The 16,873-nt window shown below is 41.8% G+C and overlaps 1 protein-coding gene across 22 annotated transcripts in view; it reads right to left on the reverse strand.

The window, feature by feature from the left end:
* Nucleotides 1–16,873, reverse strand: part of ATXN1 (ataxin 1) — a 371,677-nt gene that overhangs the window by 77,354 nt on the left and 277,450 nt on the right. For all 22 annotated transcript variants that reach the window (XM_077180537.1, XM_077180468.1, XM_077180529.1 and 19 more), the window contains one exon: nt 14,744–14,867. The gene's annotated coding sequence lies outside the window, so the exon portion shown is untranslated. The remainder of the gene's footprint in view (nt 1–14,743; nt 14,868–16,873) is intronic.

Below are 16,873 nucleotides of genomic sequence, written 5' to 3' on the forward strand. Positions count from 1 at the left end.
AAACATCTCAGAGTTTCAGTGCCTGTCCAGAGCACATTTTCTCTGCTTTTGGGTTTGACATATCATGTGGGCAGCTTCTCAGGAGAATTTCCAAGCATGCACTGAAAGAACAGTCAATTACCAGTATATCCACTGACTGCTGATTCCATCCCTAGTGTTATAGCCAACATCACAAGTGAGTTAGACAGAATTATGTAAGATAGTGTCTTGGGCAACTTAAGGGAATTTTTAAAAAGTGAAAATTAGGCTGAATGTTATAAGACTCATTAACAAGTCCTTGAGGGAAGTGGAGGAAGGCATGAGGTCTGGACACTGGGAACTTAATAAGGCAAACACCTTAAAAATGCATTGCAGTGACCTGTCCCATCCTGTCAGGAAAACAGACATAGCATGAAGCACATAAATAGGTCTTCTGCACCTCTTGCTTCAATGCAATCAGGAGGTACATGAAAATAAAGCAAAAATAATCACAGACAAGCTAATAGACAAAGATTTGAAACCGATTCAGACACTATTTGCAGGCTGTAAATTCCCTTTGATTCAAAGATGGGATTTTCAACCAGAAGTTAGAGGCAACCTTCCTGGACTAATTAGTCGGTTCACTGTACAACAGCCCAGGCTACTATCCACTATCATCCAAAATGACTGCAAAGATAGGTGGATTTGGAGGCCAAGGTGCACATTGTCTGAAACCTCCATTCTCCATGCAAACATACACGTGCACATCATGACTTCTTTTGTTTGGAGCATCCTTTTGTTACATTTATGTATTCAAATGCCCAGCCAAAATGCGCTTTGACTACTAAAGCCACAGCAGTAATAGTAAGTTCAACTCAAGAGATTCTTATTAAAATGGCAAAGAAGTATGCTACATTTAAATAAGCCCTGAAAATTATTTCAGAGACACGTCTTGATCTTGACTTTCTTTACTGAAAGCATAACCTTAAGTCCATCAAGTCAATAAAAAGACTTGGAGACTTGAAAGCTGACTTTAGGCTACAGTTATTTTTCCATGACTAATGTTTTTCCAATCATGTTCCTTCCTGATCATGGCTTCTCCATTTCAAAGCAACTGAACTCCTGACCTATCTAAACTAACACTGTTGAAAACAACTGATCTGAATGAAGGTAGCTTAAGAGTCTTGGTCTTCCTATAATTGCCTTTGTAGAAGCCACAGAGCCTGTGGTCAGTTGGCTACTTTCTTACCTGTCCCCTCTTCCCAGTGAAAGGATGCTTCTGCAAACATTCCCTATTTAAAAAAAAAAAAAAAACAAAAACAAAATACCAACAATCTGGAAATCTCTCTTGCAAAGGATAAACTTGTTCTTCCAGGACACTAGATTAATCTGATTGCTTTAAACTCCCCTGGCTTTATCTGGGTGCGTATGATGAGACATCTAACTGCTACAGCCATGTATGTCAGCCTGCCAGACACAAAGCAGAGCTAAAAACCAGCCTGCAACTCTTGCATATCTTTCACACTTATTCTTTCAGCCTTGAGGATGTTTTCTTGGTTAGTCAACTTTAAATCCATCTATTGTATATACAGTATTATTTAAAAACATCACTCAAGCGTACAAAATAAACATGTGCCCCACAGAGTTACTAAACGAGAGAATAAATTTGCATCCCTGTGAATCTTCTTCTGCCATGTAGATGCCTCCAATGTACAGAACAATACAAAACCAGAGTTCTGTGCCAAGTAAGTGAGAGGCCTTGTGCAGAAAAAGGCAAGTGCTCTAGAGGCACAAACAGCACTGTGCAAGGGAGAAAGTCACCAGTTACTGAAAACAGGGCCTGCCAGACACTAAATGTGTATATTGATGACATAGAGAGAATATTTTCATGAGAACAGGAAGGCTCTTGCACTTGGTATACCTGGGGAGAAGCCACACAGTTATAAGGAAAGAGGGCAGCTCTCAATTGCATTCACTGCAGAAGCTAAATGTGAGCAGCATGAAGGGGACAGAGCACAAGAGCTTTGCCAAAGGTTCCAAGAGAATCCAGAAAGATTCAGCGCTCCTTGTGGCAGAGGAATCCAGCATTGTACAGAAGAGTGAAAACATCCCAGCAACATGAGAAAGTCATGTTTCAAGCAGCCAGAAACAAAAACACCTCCAGGATTTTGAATGGCAAATTCAGCCAGAGCCCTTCTAACAAAAAATCCCAATGAACAGAGAGTAGGATTTGTGCTTTGCCTTCCCTCTGAATTTATCAATCTCTGCACCATCTTTGCTCTGGTGTCCTTCAATAGCCCAGCCTTGCTCCCCATCCTGCCATGCTGGCCTGGCACCTGGGCAAGATGGCTCAGGTCCTGTGGATGCAGAGGTGAGACTCACTGCTGGCCACCACCAAGGAGCGCTACCAAGGGCAGAGCTTGGCTGCCTCTTTCCTCTCAGTGTCAACAGTAGCTCATGCCTCTCACCTCAGCTGCCTGCTGAATTTAGCTACAACAACAAAAATAATTGTAGGAATTTAATTGTCTTTGAGACTTTTGCTTCCTGTAGGATTTGGTGGGAATTAGCCAAGACAGTGTTATGGGGAGGGGAGGGGGGAAATGGGGGTGGGCAATCAAACAGACAGGCATCATCGCCACCATGCACACCTCATGTCCTTGGAATCCAAACTAAAAACACCCAGGCTCTTGAGCAGAAATACTCATGAAAACATTTCATAATGCTTTACCAAGGAGTGATATCAGTATAATTATCTGCATTTTATGGCTGCAGCACTGACTGGTCATGACATGCCTCAAGTCACCCATCAGATAACTATTCCTTCTGGTTCTGCCACTGTGTCTCCTGACTGCAAGTCAATGCCTTACCAGCGGAGTCATCCCAAACCACAGGTTTCACAGGAGGAAAGGGCTGCTGGAGTTAATATATTAGTATCTAAACACCAGCTATTCCATTTGCAGACAGGACAGAGGAAAAAAATTATAAATTTAAGATAAAAACCATGAAATGCAATTCTCTGTCCAAAAGGCAAGACTGGCCTTTAACAGGTTCAGTGCACTTAAATTGTAAATGCATTTAATGAAAAGGTAACATAAGACAAAACTGTGTGCTTAAATTAAGAACAAAAGGAGTATCTCAAAGAAGACTGAACAAGAGAGAAGATAGGATTTGAAACTCCAGCTTTCTGATCGGGTGTCTTCTCAAACACCTGGAGCCCCCACTCTTAAAAAACCCATCATGTTTCCTCTGCTCTTCAAATCCAGCCATGCTTAGCACTATTAAACCAAACTTTACCAAAGCTGAATTTCTACCATTTTCCTTTGTTCCCTTTGCATGTAAAAGAATAGAGTAACTGGCAGCTGCTCAAGAATAATTTAAGTCATTCCCTATTTATTTAAAAAAGTCTCTTATTTTATCCCTTAGGTTTCAAATTCTTCATATCAGAATTAATTCTTACAAAGGGAAGAATGTTCCTATCACTGTAAGATGAATCTAAAAACAATTAGAAAATAAGAAGACAGGAATTATTGAACTAACTTTTTATCACAAGAAGTGATATGAAAGTGCAGCATGAATAGTTGGTTTATTTCTCTAATTGCATATCTTTCTCTGTTATCTCCTCCTTTCTTACTGTTTTCAGGTAAAGATCAAAGATACAATTTCTTCCCTATTCCACCATAAAACTGGAGTCAAGTAAAGCCCAGCAAGTCTTGATCTCTGCCATCAGTCTCCTACCTGTTGTCACCCTGTCTGACATCCATGGCCAGGAAATGCCTCAAACTGTATTCCATAAACTGTCCAACACTGCTGCTATGACTAGTCTTAAGACTGATGGTCCTCATAGGCAATTCCATTTCTAGTGACAACCACTGTGTGAGACGAAAGGCTTTGCAGTGTTTGTTTTGAGTTGCTAAATTGCTACCACTACAAGTTACTGCATATTAATGCAGTGTCAAAAGAAGTACCATGTTGTGATGTCAGGACACAGCTTTGCCCTCATTTTGTAACCTCCTCTATTGGGCATTAAATTATACTTCCTGGACCACCTTTGAACTGGATTAAAATAAATCAAGTGAAAGGACGCTGTAAGAAAGGAAAGACTTAAGAACACGTGGGAACAGTTCCCCAAAAGAATGTTCCTCTCACTCTGCTACAAACATGTCCATATCCACTCTGATCAGGCCGGTAGGCTGGGTTAGAGCCACATGTAGCATCTTGGAGGGTCACACACTGTTTAGATATAGCAGTGGTCTGACTAAGAGCCATGAGAAAGCCTCCTACAGTCTCTGTTCCAGTAAGATGGTTTACAGACAAACAATCATCAATCTGCAACTCCTCATCCCCCACACCATCTTCACCAAAACAGAAATGGAAAGTACAAAAAAACCCCCATAGAACCAAGAAGAGGCACTTTAGTATGACAAATCTTTTCTAAACCAAATCACTCGGGTTTTCCAGCACAATACAGTCACTGAGACCAAACCCATCTGAGTGTAATTTCAGTTTCAGCTACACTGATAATGCCAGCTTTGCACAACCACAATCAAAGTTTATTGTGCTCTTTCCAACATTTTGAAGTCCTGAAGGAACATGTAAATAGAAATGCCTTCATTGAGCTTAAGTACAATGTCATAAGCCTTAAAATGCCAACCATAATTAAATTAAGGACCATTTATCCTACTTCCAATTGCTTTCCCAAAGAAGCAATCACCAGTGCTTTACATATTACCTTTAGCACTGGTCTCATCAGACAAGAGGGTTTGTGTTGGCATGGTGGTTTCCCTCTCTGACCAAGGATAAACACCATTGCTTACTGCTTCAAGGCTCCAGCCCTGACATGCCAGACAGCCTTAAAAGCATGCAGAAGTTAACAAGCGGGCTCAGGACTCAAGCTTGTAAGAGAAAAAACAGCTACTTCAGGTCTTCGCAATGGGGGCCAAGGGGTGAAAACACTGGCATTCATCCCCTGCCACTGGTAGTGCAGTGCTCTTTCTCCTGCTGCTTCCCACTTCAAATTTCAGTGCAGTCATTTCAGTGAACAAAGCTCTTCCTGCTCCTTCAAACCATTTTTATGCATTTAATTGGTGCAGATCTGGGAGCAAAATGAAAACTGCCAGTGCCAACCTGACCAAGGAGCAGCAGTAAATCTGGAATTCTGATTGAGCTGTCCTGTTATGATGCTCCTGGCAAGCTCTTACTAGGCAGCTCGACTGAAACCAGTAACTAAGTCATGATTTAAAACTGGTGAAATACCTGCACTGCAGTGAAAAATTAGGTACACACTGATTTTGTGTGTGGTTTATACAAAACAGACTTGCACTAGAAAATGTGGAGTACAGCTCATTCTGAATCTACTCTGTCTTATACATGCGCCAGGGGGTGCAGAGCCAGCACACATCCGTTTGCAGGAACAAAACACATCCCTCTAGTACTAGACACACTGAGCCAGTGTTTACACACTGATCTGCTAATAAGGAGACTCGGGAATTCCAGAACACGAGATTTATATTTATTGCTATTTTACATTGCCACAGAATGTGCCAAGTTTGGGCACTTTAAATGATGAGGGCTGCTATTGCAAATTCCCTTATCAGTCTTTCACACTACTGCATTACTGAAGCATTCTGATAAGAATGTCTAAAATGTCTGCTATGTTTTAAAACAGCAAACTCTTCCTTTTCAGCTCTGACCCAGCCATTTCAGTCAACAAAGCTCTTTCTAGTTTTTCAAAACACTTTCTACTCACTTAATGATTAAGATCATACTGACTGTCTTAGAAACTGCAACTCCCCAAAATAATCCAGCACAGCTATTTATTTGTGGCTTGATGTGGTATTTTGAGGACTACTATTTCACAAGATGGAATAAAACATGAACATCCATCTTTTGACGAGTTCCAAGCTCTGATCACACTTCAGAACATCACACACAGAACATTAACGCACCTTTTAAATTAAGTAAATCAGGAAACTGTGCAACTAAAAGGACCAACTTGCCAAACCCAGCATATGTTTTTGCACTTGCTTTTCCATTCCCAGGCTCACTCAGATCAATGTATATATAGATAGGCATACGTGTATGTGTGTATACATACGCATTTGTTCTCAACCGCATCTCCCAGGAAAGTGCCAGTCAGAGGAAGAACAGTCAGGGAGTAAAAAGCCACTTCTACTATAATGAGTGAAAACAGTTTTATTTCTAGTCATTTTGGGATTGTCAAGGTCTTCTTTGATAGTTTCTTCTAAAACCTGTCTTCTGTAAGTCTTTGAAAAAATATTTGATAGAAAACTTAGCTGGAATTGAATATTAAAATACTGAATTATGAAAGTCACCTATCCCTGCACTCATTTCATTCTGCAAGAACCCCACCTGGGAAGGAAGAAGGGAGAGGTGGAGTGGGAAAAGAACAGCTAATTAGCAAGGTTTCATGATCTAATTCAACATGCCAGCCCATTTGCCTGTCAGTCCTGCACATGCAAACAGGATGAAAAGTCTAAGTTTTTCACACTATTATTCCTCAGTTTCACCATTTCTGGTTGTCTGCCTTGGTACTTCTGTCCCCTCACACAATGCCTCCAACTCCCTCAGGCTCCAGAGCACCACCTCTAGAAAGTCATTCACATGCAACAGAATGAACGGGACCGAAGACACCCAGCAGGATGTAATTTTTCTGAGAGCAACGACGCTATAGGCTATGAGCAGCTCAAGATAGTCCCTACCACATAGTACCTCCACTGCAGTCCCAGCAAGCCACCCAAGGCTGAGTGATGCTTGACAGCCTGCACAGTAAAACTGCAGGCATTACCTGTGCTGGCTGCACAGCTACTGGCACAGACTGTACAGACACACTTGTTGGACTCTCACCAGCAGCACCCTGCTCAGTCTAATTAGCATAACCAGAGAATATGTAAGGAGAGAAGCAGGGCTAATTAGCCAGAGCAAAGCACCTTGTCAGCTTGGGAATCTCTGCAGAGGGCTTGGATGCACAAATAGATGTACCCATCGTGACTGAGCCTTCCTTACTCCCTGCAGTCAGCAGGTATTTCATTATGCCCAAGAACTACTTACTGCTGAAGCAACGTGTCTTGTCATGTGAGAGCAGAGTGGGGTGATTCCTCAGTTCTTAATGCTGCTTTTTTGAAGCAAAGAACTGCAGGGATCTTATATATCAATGTATGATGCTTTCTCCCATTGTGTGTGCTTAGACAGATACTCAACAGCCTTACTTTGCGTGATCTTTTTTGAGGGAAGAGGATCCTCTTATGGTTGCTGTGTATTTGTTTATTTCTATTTCCTTGTATAGCATTCTAGGTAGTTGAAAAGGAGAGGAAGAACACAATACTGAGAATAGTTTCACTACTTCACTGTACCTTCCCTATCTCAAAATACTCTCCAGATGGAAAGAGTTTATTTGGAAGTAGGCAAGCAGAAGGCTGACTGAAGAAAAGTGATAATTACATTAGAATAATAACAACAAGAAAACCCGGAGCTAATGAAGCCTGACAGCTTCATTTAATTTAAGAAGAGACTTCACACTATAATGAAGACATATAAAGCTCTACAGCCCTTTCTACAGATGCCATGAGCAGCAGCAGGACTGCTTACTAAGCCAAATCCCTTCAGCTGAACTGGTTTGACTGGTCAATGATAACAAGAAGGAAGTGCTTGTACTTATATCTCCTTGACGGCTCTGCAGGCTATCCCTCAGGTTGAATAAAGATAGTTATATAAATGTTTTAATGGTTCTGGTAAAAGTAAAAAGGATCCTGGTGATTTGCACTGGGGAATTAATGGACATGTCTTAACACAGAAATATGTTACAAGGACCTTCCCACTTCAAACGGCAGCAGTACATGACTGAGTGACTAAGAAACATAATTTTGTCTCTTTTCCCCGTAAGAATCTGACTTTTTAACAAAGTCGCTTGCAGAGCACAGCTTTACAAAAAAAAAACCAACAAAAACAACAAACAAAAAAATACTCCCTTCAAACAATGTCAAATAGGCCAAAACATTTTAACTGTGAATATGAAAAGTGTCAGTTCCTCTAGTGCTCTTCCTGTTGCTCCACCCTGAGTGTCAAACTCCTTTTTACTTCACCAGAGGTTCATGTTACCTGAAATTTCTTTTTGTCACCTATTTGCATCAGAAATGATGAATCAAGCTGTTGAGAAGACAAATTTTACCTGCCAGAGACACAAATTCCTGGGAGCTGAAGGCTTAAAGCACAATTTGCCCACTGCCTCCATTAAGGGCATTTCTGTTGCAAGGAATCTCCACAGCTCTGTTTACAAAGGTACACCTGTCTGGGATGCCGACCCACATTTTGCCCAGCTTCTTTCAACTGACACAGCTTTTGTAATGTTTTAGCAGGATTCACTGCAGTCCAAATGTTGGAAATGAGACAAAAGTTGCCTGGCACAGAAAACCACAAATAATGTTCCTCCCCTCATCTCATGCAACCCTCACTCCCCAAACAGATTTCTTCTATTACTAATGCAATAACTTGGTAATAAGTTGCACTACTGCAATAAACTTTATGTGCCATTGTAGGGAAGGTTTTTCTTTTATTTAAAGAGCTGCCAAGAAAACTCATTAGAAATAAATAAAAAACAGCACCTCCGGTTTGCTTAATCTGTCTCTAGTTCTGACACCTCAACAGGAAAAGAAGCTAAAGGCAATCTGTCAACTTGCTTATCTTCTTCCTCTTGACCTTTGTGCCATCAGGTGCCTCTGAAACATTCATCAGTGTCTGTAGCTGGAAGCAGCAAAGCTGATTAACAACAAGAAACATAAAACCCACTAAGAAGGAAACCTGATAACATCAATACACCCAGTTTGAATAAAAGTATCTGATACTCCTTCCCAAAATATGCATCCATGGTCAACATGCCTAGCAGGCTGCAAACAAACCTGAAATAAATATGAATGAACAAGTTGTTCAGAATAATATTCTGCTAGAAAGGGCTTATGATTCCTCTTAACTAACCTACCACTATCAGCAGCCTTTCCTTTTGAATGCATGCTCCAAAGAGAAAATGGGAAAAAAAAACCTCCTCTCTAGGAGAGCTTAATTTATATTCTCTTCTTGCTGCTGCTGCTGCCACAAACATTATCAGCTTTGAGAGAAGCACTGGCAGGTTATGAGATACTGTTAGGGTCACCATGGGCGCAGCAAACCAGCTCCTAAGCAATGCTAACCATCACAGCAGCACGAGAAAGCAGCAGTGAAACACAAGAAGCGTAAGAAAAGTGGAAAGAAATTCTCATAGGCATGAGACACCTGTGTTTTGATCAGCTGCACCCCAGAAACAACCTGCAAATAGCAGGGCAGCTTTCATGCCATGCTATAAACCTGTGAAGGCTGGGCTTGGTTCCCAGTGCTTCTTCTTGGTTTCACTGGAAGTCTCTTGGACCAAGCAGAGTTGCCAACAAGGATCAGAAATTTCTCCAGCTGGCACCACCAAATTAAAGATAAGAAACCAAAAGCTACAGTGCTGAACTACAGGAGATGCTTTTTGTGGTCTCATGGACTACACTGGTACTGTGACCATTAAAGGCATAATTCACCTGCCTGCCTTGCTGCATTTACTCACTCCAATGCACTGTGCACTAGGACTGCCTGGACTTCTCTAATGCCAAATCATGAAACAAAGCTGACAGAAAAAAGCTGGGGCAGCAGTTAAAGTGACTGCCAAAGAGAAATCTGTTTGCTCAGGCAAAAGCTGTTCTCAGTCCAAACATGGGAGTCATAATCTTACAGCCATTTGCTTGGAAGACAATGAAGGGAAGGCAGAACAGACTGGGAAACTACAGCTTGCCACAGTAGAGAAGAGAACAATCTTTGTGCCCAGATTTCTTTGCTCTGCAGGGTAAGTTTTACAAAGCTGACAACCAGTAGCAACATGTAGTGGCCTCAGGCATCATGCCTGCCTATCAAAGACTTGGATTTTAGCCCTGGAGAAATTACAGCTTCTCACTTCTCTGGAACCTATACTGGACAAGAAGAAAGCAAGAGAGTAATGAATGACCTAACTAAAAATTATTTTAATATATGGTTTGCATACTATAAGCCATAAACTTAGGATTGCAGGGAGAACTGGGAGGAGATACGGAGAAAGGAAACATCATGTAACACCATCGCCACAGAAGATAAAAGACAACCAGCTGGGGCTGCTACAACAGCAAAGTCATCTACTGGAGTGGTAGGGGCTAGCACACTGAATGGAAAGTATGGGTCCAGCAGATAAGCCCTGGAGACAAAAGAGGAAGCTCAGCAGTTCAGGCTGGAAAAGACAGTGAGGAAAAGGTGGCTAAGGAAATCATTGAAGAGTCAGCCAGCAGGAATGTGGAGAAGATAAAGGTAAATCCAAGGAAGCTGCACAGATGTGAATAAAAAAAGGTATTTGGTCTTCTGAAGCACTGGTGGCTTACAGCTTCATCACTGCACCTCCTTCTGCAGGACTTGAAGCCACCCTGGCCACCTCTCTGCTGGGTGGCAGGTGCAAGCAGGAACAGCCCAGCTCTCACCTGCTGTCCCTAGGTGTCCATACACTGATCATACAGGGAATCCCCCAACAACAAAACAGCTCAGCTGCTGCCAGCTGCCAAAGCCAGTTTGCCACCCATGCAGTCTGAGGATGGCTGTGGCTTCAAAGCCAACAGAGGGGGTGAGCTGACCTGATGCATAGAAACGCCCACCACCACCACTCACTTTGCATCTGCATAGGCACACTTGCCCTGCAGGATTTCTGCAGCATCCATTTTAATCCAATGTTCAACAGTTAAAGTAAACTGCCAAACTGAAGGCCCAGAGTTATGGTCAGAGACTTTTTTCTGAGCCCCACAAGAGACTCAAACTGTTTCAGCTTCCTCTCCCAGACGACAGCCTTGAGTTGTTCTCGCCTGGCTGCCGGAAGCTTGTGACATGAAATAAAAGCCAGGAAATATGACTTTCTGAATAAACATTTATTTGGTGAGAAATACTTCTGATTTTTTGGCAGAGAAATGGCAGAAACCTGAAGCCCTATGTATAGCATGCCTGCAGAGAGCAATTTCTATTTAAAGGGAAGCTGCAGCTGTCTGTAGCTCTTAATGAAGAATAATGCCTAGGAATAAATTACTGCTGTTTCTGAGAGACATTTCTCAAATTAAAGCGATTCTTCCCTTTTTCCCTCTCACTATAAATACCAAGTGGCATGTACTGGGCTGTTGTTTGGAAGAACGGACACATGCAGCTCTGCTCTTTTCGCAGCAGCCTGGTAATTTCCATAGAAAACCATGGGGTGATTTAGCACATGGATACCAAAGTGACGCAAAAGCAGAGACATCCAGAATCATTAAGTCCACGTGTGTCAAAGCTTCCCATAGCTCTTCCAAGGTGTGTACAGAAACCAGGCATCACTTCCAACCATGCCACAAACCCGGTGTGGAGGCTTCAGGCGTGGGAGATGCCACTCACAGAAAACCGCCATGAAAGGCTCGCTGACCTTCCATTTCCATCACTTGCACAAGCCTCCTCCTCCCTGAGGGGCTGCTGCAGCAGCAGGATAGGGAGGCAGAGAAGGTGATGCTCTGGGGAGAGGGTGTGCCTGGGCTGCAGCCAGCCTGGCCAGGCAGCTCAGGAAGCAGCACTGACATCAGCTCCAGGAGCTGTCGCTCCCAGACCCGTCGCAGCTCCACGTGCCAGGAAAAACAGCCGGCAGCCAGGGGGGGAGTACATGGGAGACAGGACCCAGGGTAAAGGAAGCAAGGAGGGCCAAGGAACAGAAAAAGAAGGCAGCAGCTCAAAAATGGGATGGAACTGGGGCTAAGCCATGCGCCACCATGGTCCCCCGGGACCCTCTTCAGTCAGCCCTTACAGCAGCAGGTTCCCCACTGAAGGCAGGGCATAGAAAGCCTCTCTGGGCTAGAAGTGGGGATGTTTACTATCCTACCATCTGCAGTTTGCTCAAAATAACAGTTATAGATATGAGATCAACTGAACACGTTTCTGTTATTGACACATACTGGATTTAGAGATTTATTTTCCATTTCCCACAAACTGTGCCAGAGGTTTTCGCATAAGCACAGAAAAAAAAATAATGTGAAGAAATGCCTGCAAGTGAGGAACATGAAGAGTTTATTCATTGCTCCTGTTAGAATGTGTTTGTGTGGCTAGCACTCCAAAAAAGCTGTGGCATATGTTTTCAGGATGGAAAAAAAAACAAACCTCAGGATACCTACATCCTACCAGAAAATGACAAAACCGTATGCTGGAATACACAAGGTACCCCCTGGCAAGAGCAAAGAAGCCTTGTCTTGCTTCTTTTTTGCCCTTACTAAAATAAACGTTCCTCCTTAATGAACCCTCCTGACATCCCTTTCTCTCTCCCCAGAAGTGGAATATGGACTTGATTTGTACAAGGACTGCTATTCCAGAAATGCATTTCATCCAAATGAAGAAAGCAGGAAAAAGGAAGCGAGAAATTTGTACTGTTTAGTAAACAGGCAGTTTCTAGGTGGATACAAGACACTGGTCTCAATTTACTGCACCCCTCCCTCCTCACACCCCCCCTTCCTCTGAAATTTGCCTGGGTGGCAGAAGGAGGCAGCAGAAGGGAAGAGAACAGCTACCACTTGCAGTGGGAAAGGTTTGATCATTTTCCTCACATCTTAACACGATGACACCCTGCGAACAGGGAAGAGGGAGCAATATTTTTCAGTAAATTCACTGTGTGCCAGTACTTCCTCTCGGGAGAAACACTGTACCTCCTCACCTCTGGTATTCTTGTCTCCCTAAGAGGTTAAAGGAAAGAGGAGAGGAGGAGCCTAGCTGACTACCTCCTTGCAGCAGTGTCCTCCAAGCAGAAGCCAGGTGACGAAATACACTCTCAAGGAACTGCTAAAAATCTCTCCATAACCTACAAATGATTCCTCAAAAGGAACCAGTCCTGGATGCCAGGGTAAGAACAACTCTCAAGAACATTTTTCCCATCCATACCTGGTGAGAAGAGTGCTGCTTTTTCTGCACTAACCCAGGCCTCCTGAGTATAATCAGGGTTTTGGCACCACAATAGCAGAACATCACACTGTGCTTTAAAAGGGCTGATTTTAAACCATTTGGGACAGGCCAGAATGTAATGATCACACTGACAGTATCTTCAACAGATATTCCATCCCCTGCAATGGCTGATGATTGCCTTTTTCAGTTTAACTTGCTGATCTGGCACACCACATACCTTACAGGACCGAGGGGATGCTCTCCTTCGTGTGAGGTGGTGCTGCTGTTGTAATCAGTGGAGGTGATTGCAACATCTTAAACAAACATCTCCTGTTATCCCAACAGCTCTGCATGCTAGGATGGTTGTATTATTATTATTATTATTATTATTATTATTATTATTTAAGGCTGTCCTCTCCTGTTCTAGGATGCCAGCATGCAAAGTAAGTTCTTGTGGTTATAAAGAAGCCTTTCAAAGAGTGAGAATAAGCTGATATGGCCATACCACAGGTACATGGACAGTGAGAAGCTCTACATCTTAGAGACCCCTTATTCATCTTAATGAGCTACTAACTTGGCAGCTTAGTGGTAACTAGTAAGTAACAATTCCAAATGTTGGCTTTGTTAACTATTTCACTGTAGATCAAAGCAGGTGGGAACGGCAAGAGATGATAAAAAATTTTCAGTGTCTTCTCTAGTATTTATTTTGCAACTGGTTTTTGGGAAAGCAGCACCACTTGGATTCTGTCTCAATCTGCTTCCCAAAGCCTGAACCCAAAGGGAAAAGCAGAACAAAGGAGGGCATCCAACTCTGAGGGAGCTAGAAGGCATGCCAGAAAATATATTTATATTTACTACATTAATGGAAAGTGCACAAACTACTTTGCTCCAACTGGAAGAATCTGCAACTTGTTTTATCACTGCTAACATCTTGAAGGACTACTGGGCATAAGAATTAAAGACTAACATAAGAATTAAAAACTAACTTGCCTAACTTGGAAATCCCCATGGTTCTTTCTTAAGAAAAAAATAAGGATTATTCTAAAACCTGGCAGGCAGAGAACTCTCGTTTTCCTCTTTTTGTGAGAATGTTTACATTTGATCTGCATGTTTCCCCATTTCAACCCAGAAAAGCAGTGGGCTTCAAGAAAATAACAATGAACATAAAAATATTCATGCTTTCTCTTTAGCCATCCCTCATGGGAACATTTTTATTAATACCATAGCTGAATCAAGGTCTCAGTTGAGTGACTGTATTTCCCTTAGAAAGGTGTGCTACTCCAGTTCCCATGAATGCAAACTTCTGAGAGGAGCATTTGTCCTGGAAATACTTAAACTAATATACAAAACTGACCATCAGGAGTTTGGAATACCAGAAATAACTACAGAAGTAACTACATTTGCATTCCTCTAATTTGAAAGTGGTCAAATAACTTCAACCATTGTGCAAGCATGCATAAAACTCCTGAATCTGACCTGTAGATTCATGGACTGTTAGCCATTGTATTTTTCATTCTTGTTAGGCTACACAGTCACATGGCCTTCCAATGCAGGCTCACACATTTAACTAAAAAGCAATAGCAGTATGACAACTGTAGCACAGTCCAAGGAAAAGAAACCCACCATCCTTCCTTAGATAATACTAGTCTTCCCCTAAACCCATTAAAGAAAAAAAATAGGAAGGAGAGAAATTCAAGTCTTTGATGCTCAGTGCATCACAGGGAAGAGACCAAACACTACAGGGCAGATACTACCTCCCAAAAGACACAATTGAAAGTATTTGTTATCACTGCTAGGAACTCACAACATTCACTTTGTTCTTCTTCAGGGAATTCTGGATTATCCTTTAGCATGAAGATTTTTCAGAAGCTGCTGGACTGTTCACAGGTCCTCACTGGCTTTCCTTTTTCAAATAAAGTAAGGTAGACCTGTAAAACAAAAACAAAACCAAGTAAGAAAGGAAAGCAAGGAACAAAAAGAGGAAAATCCATAGAGCTGTTTAACAAATGAACAATTGACTCCTACATCTCCTTGAAGCAGATGCATTTTTAATGAGCTCCCAAGATGGAAATTCTGGAACAGAGTGAGTGTCTAGGATAGGAAGAGTCATTTGCCCTGTACATATTATCACAAAAAATTAAAAGCCAGTTTAGAATTGCTGAAGCAAATACACAATTAAAATAATTCTTGGATACTTCTGTTGTTGTAAAGAGAAAAAGAAAAAACTACTTGGAGTTGCTGTTTAGAAAAGTGTCTGCAAACAAAATTCACAATGTGCAGAGCAATCCACACAGGAAGATTTTTGTTCTCAATGAACTCCTCCAAGAAAATGCAAACACCTATCCATTTCCATGGTTATCTGCAATATTATAACAGAGGAGTACTGAATCCAAAAATACACACACACACATTCTTTCTGTTCCTCAGTAGGAAGTATTTTTCATATTTGAGATTTTTAATATTGTGTGGTTCTTTCATTATTTTTTTTGGACAAAATTTAATTGTGGACCAACTCTTAATTTATTTTTTTTTACCTACTACACATGGTATCAGACTATCCTCAGCCTTTTTATTGGGGTCTGAGGAAACTGCTGGGTTTCATTTTTATGTGAACCCCACACGGAATACTTAAAATTGAGTGTATATTTCCACAGGCCCCACATTGAACTTTTTTCCTTGAGCCAGGTTCCCATGGTCTCCTTGTGCTTCCCAAATTCTTAGTTTCACTTTGTCCCACCAACATTTCCTACCTCCTTAATGTAAGGCTTCTCAAACATTTCACATGTTACTTCAGGGTTTGTGCACATGGATCCCATCCTACCAGCCTTATGGTAGAATCCATGTCCTCAAATCAAAAACAAGTGCAGGACCAAACTCTACACCTTAGACAAGGCAAACTCTCTTCTCTTGTTGGAGGAAACGAGGCAATCCAGAAAATTATTCATTTGACATATCAAGCATCTGGTTTAGGACAAAATGATTCACTCTCTAGAAAGGTCTGGCTCTCTCCATAAAGTGAGTCTAGACACTGAGCTCAGATGAGATGGCTACATATGAATGCAGATGAATCTCACACTACGTGAAGGCAGGAAACAAGTCAGACAGATGGACAAGTGCAGTTCATGGGTGAAGAGCAGAGGGAAGACAGTGCAATGATAAAAAAAGTTGCTATTCAAAAGATGTTTACACCTATGACTGTTTAGTTGAACATACAAAGCAACAACAACAAAACCTTCCAAAGCCCAAAGCAGTATCTGCCCAGCTGATCTAGTTTTGGTGGAAGACTGCTCTGGATTTCCTGGCTCAGGCTAAGCCTTCATGGAGCAGCATCTGTAAATAGCATCCAGCTGGTTGGGACTTGGGCGGGCACCTGGCAATGATGATGACAGTGACCACTAGTCTCAAGGCACAGGTGTCTTTGACCTCCACTTGATGGACTGTAGCAATGCAAGATACCTGTTACAAAAATCTTCCCAGTTTAAGACACAGCAGTTTCTTTGGAGCTACAACTCCTGTGTGACAACGGCACAGCTACCTCAAGAGCCTTCAGACACCCAGGCCCTGGCTATACTTAAAAGACTTTGGTCAGCAACTTCTCTCCTCTACTAAAGTGGGACTCCACTGCTTATCTGACAGAGAAACCCACCATCAGACATGGTCTCACAAGATTTTTAACTTTAGAAAGCAGGCCAAAGAGAGAAAAATAACACAGACCTATTAAAAAAAACAAAAAACAAAAAACCCTTGAAACTTTGCTTTAAACCAAACCAATTTATTTTCAAGCCATTTATTTTTTTCTTTAAATTATGAGAATCTCACAATTAAAAAACCTCCATCTCAGCTCAAAATACTCAAACCATTTTGCTTTTAAGTGTTAAAATGAAAGATTTCAGCATTTGCAAATTATTTATGGGATTTTTTTCCCCAATAATTT

The sequence above is a fragment of the Agelaius phoeniceus genome, chromosome 1 (genome assembly GCF_051311805.1).
Source record: "Agelaius phoeniceus isolate bAgePho1 chromosome 1, bAgePho1.hap1, whole genome shotgun sequence".
Classification (NCBI taxonomy): Eukaryota; Metazoa; Chordata; class Aves; order Passeriformes; family Icteridae; genus Agelaius; species Agelaius phoeniceus.